The sequence below is a fragment of the Arachis hypogaea genome, chromosome 13, assembly GCF_003086295.3.
Source record: "Arachis hypogaea cultivar Tifrunner chromosome 13, arahy.Tifrunner.gnm2.J5K5, whole genome shotgun sequence".
Classification (NCBI taxonomy): domain Eukaryota; kingdom Viridiplantae; phylum Streptophyta; class Magnoliopsida; order Fabales; family Fabaceae; genus Arachis; species Arachis hypogaea.
The window spans coordinates 53,843,556-53,851,252 of NC_092048.1; the positions used below are offsets into that span (position 1 = coordinate 53,843,556).

General features: G+C 38.4%; 1 non-coding gene across 1 annotated transcript; it reads right to left on the reverse strand.

The window, feature by feature from the left end:
* Positions 1–205: 205 nt before the first annotated feature.
* On the reverse strand, positions 206–314 carry LOC112739820 (small nucleolar RNA R71). Its single transcript, XR_003170757.1, has one exon. It is a non-coding gene; the product is annotated as a small nucleolar RNA R71 (small nucleolar RNA).
* Between the last annotated feature and the right edge of the window lie 7,383 nt (positions 315–7,697).

Genomic DNA, 7,697 nt, shown 5'->3' on the forward strand with positions numbered 1-7,697 from the left:
GTTCTTAACTGAATTCTTGCAGATCTGTGATACTGTAAAGACCAATGGGGTTGATCCCGAGGTCTACAGGCTTATGCTTTTTCCATTTGCTGTAAGAGACAGAGCTAGAATATGGTTAGACTCTCAACCTAAAGATAGCGTGAACTCTTGGGATAAGCTGGTCATGGCTTTCTTAGCCAAGTTCTTTCCTCCTCAAAAGCTTAGCAAACTTAGAGTGGAGGTTCAAACCTTCAAACAGAAAGAAGGTGAATCCTTCTATGAAGCTTGGGAGAGATACAAGCAACTGACCAAAAAGTGTCCTTCTGACATACTTTCAGAATGGACCATCCTGGATATATTCTATGATGGTCTGTCTGAATTACCAAAGATGTCATTGGACCATTCTGCAGGTGGATCCATTCACCTAAAGAAAACACCTGCAGAAGCTCAAGAACTCATTGACATGGTTGCAAATAACCAGTTCATGTACACTTCTGAAAGGAATCCTGTGAGTAATGGGATGCCTCAGATGAAGGGAGTTCTTGAAATTGATACTCTGAATGCCACATTGGCTCAGAATAAAATATTGACTCAGCAAGTCAATATAATTTCTCAGAGTCTGAATGGATTGCAAGCTGCATCCAATTAATAGTACTCAAGAGGCATCTTCTGAAGAAGAAGCTTATGATCCTGAGAACCCTGCAATAGCAGTGGTGAATTATATGGAAGGACCCTATGGGAATACCTATAATCCCTCATGGAGAAATCATCCAAATTTCTCATGGAAGGATCAACAAAAGCCTCAACAAGGATTTAATAATGGTGGAAGAAACATGTTTAGCAATAACAAGCCTTTTCCATCATCCACTCAGTAACAGACAGAGAATTCTGAGCAGAATCCATCTAGCTTAGCAAATATAATCTCTGATCTATCTAAGGCCACTTTAAGTTTCATGAATGAAACAAGGTCCTCCGTTAGAAATTTGGAGGCACAAGTGGGCCAGCTGAGTAAAAGGGTCACCGAAACTCCTCCTAGTACTCTCCCAAGCAATACAGAAGAGAATTCAAAAAGAGAGTGCAAGGCCATTACCTTACTTGGTGTGGCCGAACCCAAAGAGGAGGGGGAGGACGTGAATCCTAGTGAGGAAGACCTCCTGGGACGCTCAGTGACCAATAAAGAGTTTCCCTTTGAGGAACCAAAGGAATCTGAGGCTCATCTAGAGACCATAGAGATTCCATTGAACCTTCTCCTGCCCTTCATGAGCTCTGATGAGTATTCATCCTCTGAAGAGGATGAAGATATTACTGAAGAGGAATTTCTAAGTACCTTGGTGCAATCATGAAGCTGAATGCCAAATTATTTGGTAATGAGACTTGGGAAGATGAACCTTCCTTGCTCACCAATGAACTAAATGCATTGGATAGGCAGAAATTACCTCAAAAGAAACAGGATCCTGGTTAATTCCTAATTCCCTGTAACATAGGCACCATGACCTTTGAGAAGGCTCTGTGTGACCTGGGGTTAGGAATAAACTTAATGCCACTCTCTGTAATGGAGAAACTTGGGATCTTTGAGGTGCAAACTGGGGAACTGAAGAACTGAAGATTGATGGTTTAGAGGTTATAGTAAACTCTCGTTGCAAGTATAATTACTAAACCAAGCAATCAACCTTTCTTACAAACGTTTTGGTTGTCACAAGTAACAAACCCCTTTTAAAATTGATAACCGAGTATTTAAACCTTGGGTCGTCTTCTCAAGGAACTGCAGGGAAGTATGTTCTTATTATTGGTTATGGAGATTGTAAATTTGGGGTTTCAAGAATGAGAAATAAATATGACAAATAATTTAAACGACAATTAAAAATAGATAAATAACTGTAAAGCAACTTTTGGCAAGATGTGAGAAATTGGAAGTCCAGACTTAGTTATCCTTATCAATAATAATGAAAGTTGAATCTTAATTTCACTTGGTTAACCTTTACTAGAGCAAAGGGAAGTCAAGGGACCAATTAGCCGACCTTCGAATCCTATTTGTTTCCTAAGAAAAGATTGAGATTATTGAAGTTCAGTTCAATTAGCAAAGATAACGATTATCAATTATATTGTGCTAAGATAACTCCTGAGTTACTGGTTTCTTAACCAAGACCAAAAGGGGAAAATAAATAAATCTACTGGAATAAAAATGTCTTTAGAGTAAAAGCAATAATAGCATAAATAAAAGAGATCAATATTAAACTGAAATATCTCAAATAGCATTAATAAAAGAGTAATCTGTAACATGAAAGAATTCCTAAAGTAGCTTGCAAAAGTAAATAAAAGGAATATTGAACCTGATCAAAAGAGATAATCCTGAAAGCGAATAAAAATCCTAAATCTAAATCCTAATCCTAAAGAGAGAGGAGATAACCTCTCTCCAAAATTAATTCTAATTCATGGAAAGTAAAAATTGGCGAGCTCCCCATGAATGGATGCATTCTCCCACTTTATAGCCTCTAATCTGTGTGTTCTGGGCTGAAAACCGGGTCAAAAGTAGCCCAGAAATTGCCCCCTGCGATTTTTGTTACGTTCAGGTCGCGGGCAAGTGACGCGGAGGCGTCGTCCATGCGGCCGCGCGGGTTGAGGTTCGCAGATGCGACGCGGACGCGTCATTCACGTGTTCGTGTTGCCTAACTTCGGGGCAGCTATGGTAAATTATATATCAAATTGAAGCCCCGGACATTAGCTTTCCAACGCAATTGAAACCGCGTCGTTTGGACCTCTGTAGCTAAAGTTATAGTCGTTTGAGTGCGAAGAGGTCAGGCTGGACAACTTAGCAATTTCTCTAACTTCTTGTATTCCTTCCACTTTTGCATGCTTCCTTTCCATCCTCTGAGCCATTCTTGCCCTGTAATCTCCTAAAACACTTAACACACATATCAAGGAATCTAATGGTAATAAGAGAAGATTAATAATAAGCAAATATAAGATCAAAGAATCATGTTTTCAATCATAGCACATAATTAGGAAGGCAAATGTAAAACCATGCAAATAGTATGAATAAGTGGGTAAAGAGTTGATAAAATCCACTCAATTGAGCACAAGATAAACCATAAAATAGTGGTTTAATAGACACCAAAGCCATGATTCCACGGGATGATCAATACGTTCCTAACGGAAAAATATATCAGACCTCCAGCAGCCACTATCAACCGGAGCACAAAACCAGCGGAAGATATCCCTTCTCCTACCACATCACAAGCACCTTCAACAAATCAGCTACTCCTACAGATAATTCAAAAGTTAGACCGGCTTGAGGAGAAAGGAAAGCAAATGGAGCACCGTAACAAGCGTCGATTTATATACCTCAAGGAGCTGATTATTGGTAACCACCCACCTAAAGAAGACCCAGATACCCCGGACTCCACTTCATTTACTAGCACAGGGAGCCATGATGGTCCCGATGGTGGAGATGCTGCTACCAGTCCCCTTTGTTCCTGACTGATGGCACCGAGGACGGTGCAAAGCTTTAAGTGTGGGAGGTCGGTCAGTACCTGACTTCCGGAGGTAATTTCTCTTCCTTAACACCAATAAAATAGGATATTTATTTTATTTTTTCTTTTGTTAGGATAGGATAAATTTCATAGTAATAGGTTAATTGCATGCATGTTCTATTTGGCTAAAAAAAAATTAATAAGTTTCTTTTTAAAACCCTATTTTACTTATTTAAATCAAAATTTTTGTGTTAAAATTGTTAGAAGTTGTATTTGGAACATAGTTTAAAAAGCTAAGAACACACAACCCGTGAGATTTGAGCTTAATTACATGGTTACATTATTTAACCATAAATATTATTCTTGTGTGTTTACTTCTCTATGATTGTAATCTTTATTTTGTTCCATCCTATATGTCCAATGTTTAATGTATTATATGCATGCATATGATTGAGGCCATTAATTGTTTTAGCTCACTTATCCCAAAATAGCTGACCCTTCTTTTTACCTTTGTTAGCCACTTTGAGCCTTTTAAATCCCATTTGTTCTATATTTTACCACATTACTAGCCTTAAGCGGAAAAATAATTAAATATCTCAATTGAATCTTTGGTTAGCTTAAGATAGAAATTGTGTGTCAATTGAGTATGGGAAGATTGTGGGAATATAGGTTAATAAGGGAATGTGTCATGATAAAATAATGAGAATTTAGGTACCTATTCATATGAAACTAGAAAAATTGAAAATCCATGTGCATTGATAATGTTATATTTATTTTTATGCTAAAAAAATCCAAAAATATTCAAGTAATTACGTAATTAAATAAGGGGACAAAATTACCCCAATGCTAAGTTAAGTTAATAAAAAGATCAATGCATATGCGATAAAAAAAAATTAATGAAAAAGTTGATGCATGAGTATGTAATGAAAAAGTGAGAATTTTGGTAGCTAGGCATGAAAGTAAAGTATATAGAATGTGTATATAGGTAAGAGCTTAGGTTAATCAAGGATTCAATTTATAGCTCACTTAGCCATATATATACCCTCACCTTTACCTTGGCCCCATTACAACCTTGAAAAGACCTCATGATGTTTGTATTGGTACATTAAATATTTGTTGATTGATTATGTGAAGAACAAAAGTTAGAAAGTATGATTAGAGAAGAGTAGAGTGATTACCCTATACACTAGAGAGACTAGAGTGCATATACACCAGAAGTGAGGGTTCAATGCTTGATTCTATGTTCCCTGCTTTCATGAGCTGTCTTCTTAACAAGTTTACTTGTCTTTACTGTATAGTTTGAATTAGTGAGGTTTGAGTTATTTTTGTCTTGAAGAACTTATTTATTTTAACCAAGTAGACAGAATCATATAGTTGCATTCATATACATAGGTTGCATTGCATTGCATGAGTCTTACTTTTTCCTACTCATTTATTTTATCTCCTTAAGCTAAGCATGAGGACATGCTAATGTTTAAGTGTGGGGAGGTTGATAAACCACTATTTTATGATTTATCTTGTGTTTAATTGAATGGTTTCATCAAGTCTTCACCCACTTATTCATACTAATTGCATGATTTTATAACTCCTTCCTAATATTATTTTATGATTGAAAACTTGCTTCCTAAATATCTTTAATTAGTATATTTTAATTCTCCTTTATACCATTCGATGTCGCAATCCGTGTGTTAAGTGTTTCAGGCTTCATAGGGCAGGAATGGCTTAGAGAATGAAGAGAAAGTTTGCAAAAATAGAAGGAACGCAAGAAACTAAGGAGATGACCAGTGAACACCGACGCGCGCGCATGGCTCACGCGAGCGCGTGGAATGGAGAAAATCGCAGCGACGCGAGCGCGTGTCTGACGTGTACGCGTGGATTGGAGTCTGCACGAATGACGCCAACGCGTGGATGATGCGTACGCGTGACAAGAAAAATCGCTGAATGACGCGAACGCGTGGACGACGCGTACGCGTGACCTGCACGATCTGCAAAATTAACAGAAAATGCTGGGGGCAATTTTGGGCCACGTTTTAACTCAGTTTTCAGCCCAGAAACACAGAATAAGGCCAGGAAACAAGCAGAGACTCAACACACACACATAGACGGAGATACACATTCATTCATATTAGGATTATTTTTAGTTTTAGATCTGAATCTACAGAGAGAGAATTACTCTTCCTATAGTTTCACTTTACATTCACTGTTCATGTTTTTGGATATTGAAGAGTCATCACCGTTGAAGATATTATTCTAGTTTGTTTACTTTGTCCCTTATTCTTCCATATCCTTATTTACTTTATTTAGAGTTCTAATTGGATTATTTTCATGGATTGTTGATAAAGAGGATTACTTTCACTTTTAATTAATTTTTAGTCTCTATTTTATTTTAATCAATTTATTATGTCTTCTTATATTTTTTTGAGTATTATATTCATGTCAATGGATTATATTCCATATTTGAAATGGGAATTGATTAAAAGGAGACACTTGAGTTGGAAGGCTTAAGTGCTGATTAAATTGGAAGTTGTTGCCTAGTTCTGTATTTACTAACGCTAGACCTTCCCAAGGGAGAGGACTAGAATTTGCGAATAAGGATTAGCTCAATCCCTTGACTTTCCTTTATTTAGTAAGGGTTAACTAAGTGAAAAACAACAACCTTTTTGATACTACACTTAAGAGATCCCAACAAGGATAGGACTTCCAATTAATCATTCCCCCAGTCAAGGCTTTTTATTAGAATATTAATAATTATTCTTAGTTTTATTGTTTTAATTTATAATTATTCCCAACAAGGATAGCACCCTTTTCTGCAACTCGTTGGGAGACGATTTGGGACTCATACTCTCAGTATTATTATTTCTAAATTTCGTGAGAACTTTTCTAAATTGACAAGGTAGATCTTAGTTGGTTAAGAACTATACTCTCAACGCATTCTCTATATTGATTTCTTAATTAGCCGACTTTTGCCCTCACGTCAAGACGATCCAAGCAAAGCAACAAATATAGGACCAAATCTCAGAGAAGACTTAAAAGAACTGCTAATAAAGCTCCTGAAAGACAATTCCGACATCTTTGCATGAAAGGCCGCCGACATGCCTAGTATCGATCCCGGACTAATGTGCCACAAGTTAGCCGTATACCCAGGGTCACGGCCAGTACAGCAAAAGCGTAGGAAGCTCAGTCCGGAATGGTCGCAGGCTGTATAGGAGCAGATACAGGACTTGCTGGAGGCAGGGTTTATAAGAGAAGTAAAATACCCACTATGGCTAGCCAATGTAGTGTTGGTCAAAAAGATAAATGGAAAGTGGCAGATGTGCAACGATTACACCGATCTCAACAAAGCCCACCCAAAGGATCCCTACCCACTCCCGAACATCGACGCTTCGTCAGGCTATCAATACCTCTCCATCATGGACGCTTACTCAGGATACAACCAAATCCCAATGTATCAACCCGACCAAGAGAAGACATCATTCCTAACCCCAAAGGCAAACTATTGCTATATAGTTATGCCCTTCGGACTCAAGAACGCAGGGGCTACCTACCAAAGACTAATGAACAAAGTCTTCGCCGATCATATTGGAAAGCTAATGGAGGTTTATGTAGATGACATGCTGGTAAAAATACAAAGTGAGGAATCGTTGTTGTCCAACCTCACTAAAGTGTTCGACACCATAAGAAAACATGGCATGTGACTTAACCCCGCAAAGTGCACCTTTGCGGTAGAAGCTGGCAAATTCCTGGGCTTCATGCTCACCCAAAGAGGAATTGAAGTAAACCCAGATAAATGTCAGGCCATACTTCACATGAAGAGTCCGACCTATGTAAAAGAGGTCCAGCAGCTCAATGGAAGACTAGCGGCTCTGTCTAGGTTCCTAGCTGGATCAGCCTTAAGATCTCTCCCCTTCTATGTAACGTTAAGGAAGGGGAAGAGGTTTGAGTGGACCCCAGAATGCGAACAAACCTTCCAAGATTTTAAGAAATTTCTGGGGCAACCACCTGTCCTTACTTGACCTCGGAAAGGTGAAGAGCTCATACTATACCTCGCCGTAGGGAGTCGGGCAATAGCCTTAGCATTGGTCAGAGAGGATAAAAGTGGGCAACAACCCATCTACTTCATCAGTAAGGCTTTACAAGGGGTTGAATTAAACTATCAAAAGATAGAAAAGTTTGCCTACACCCTCATACTCACCTCCCCACGACTCCGACCATACTTTCAAGCTCACACCATCAGAGTACGGACCAACC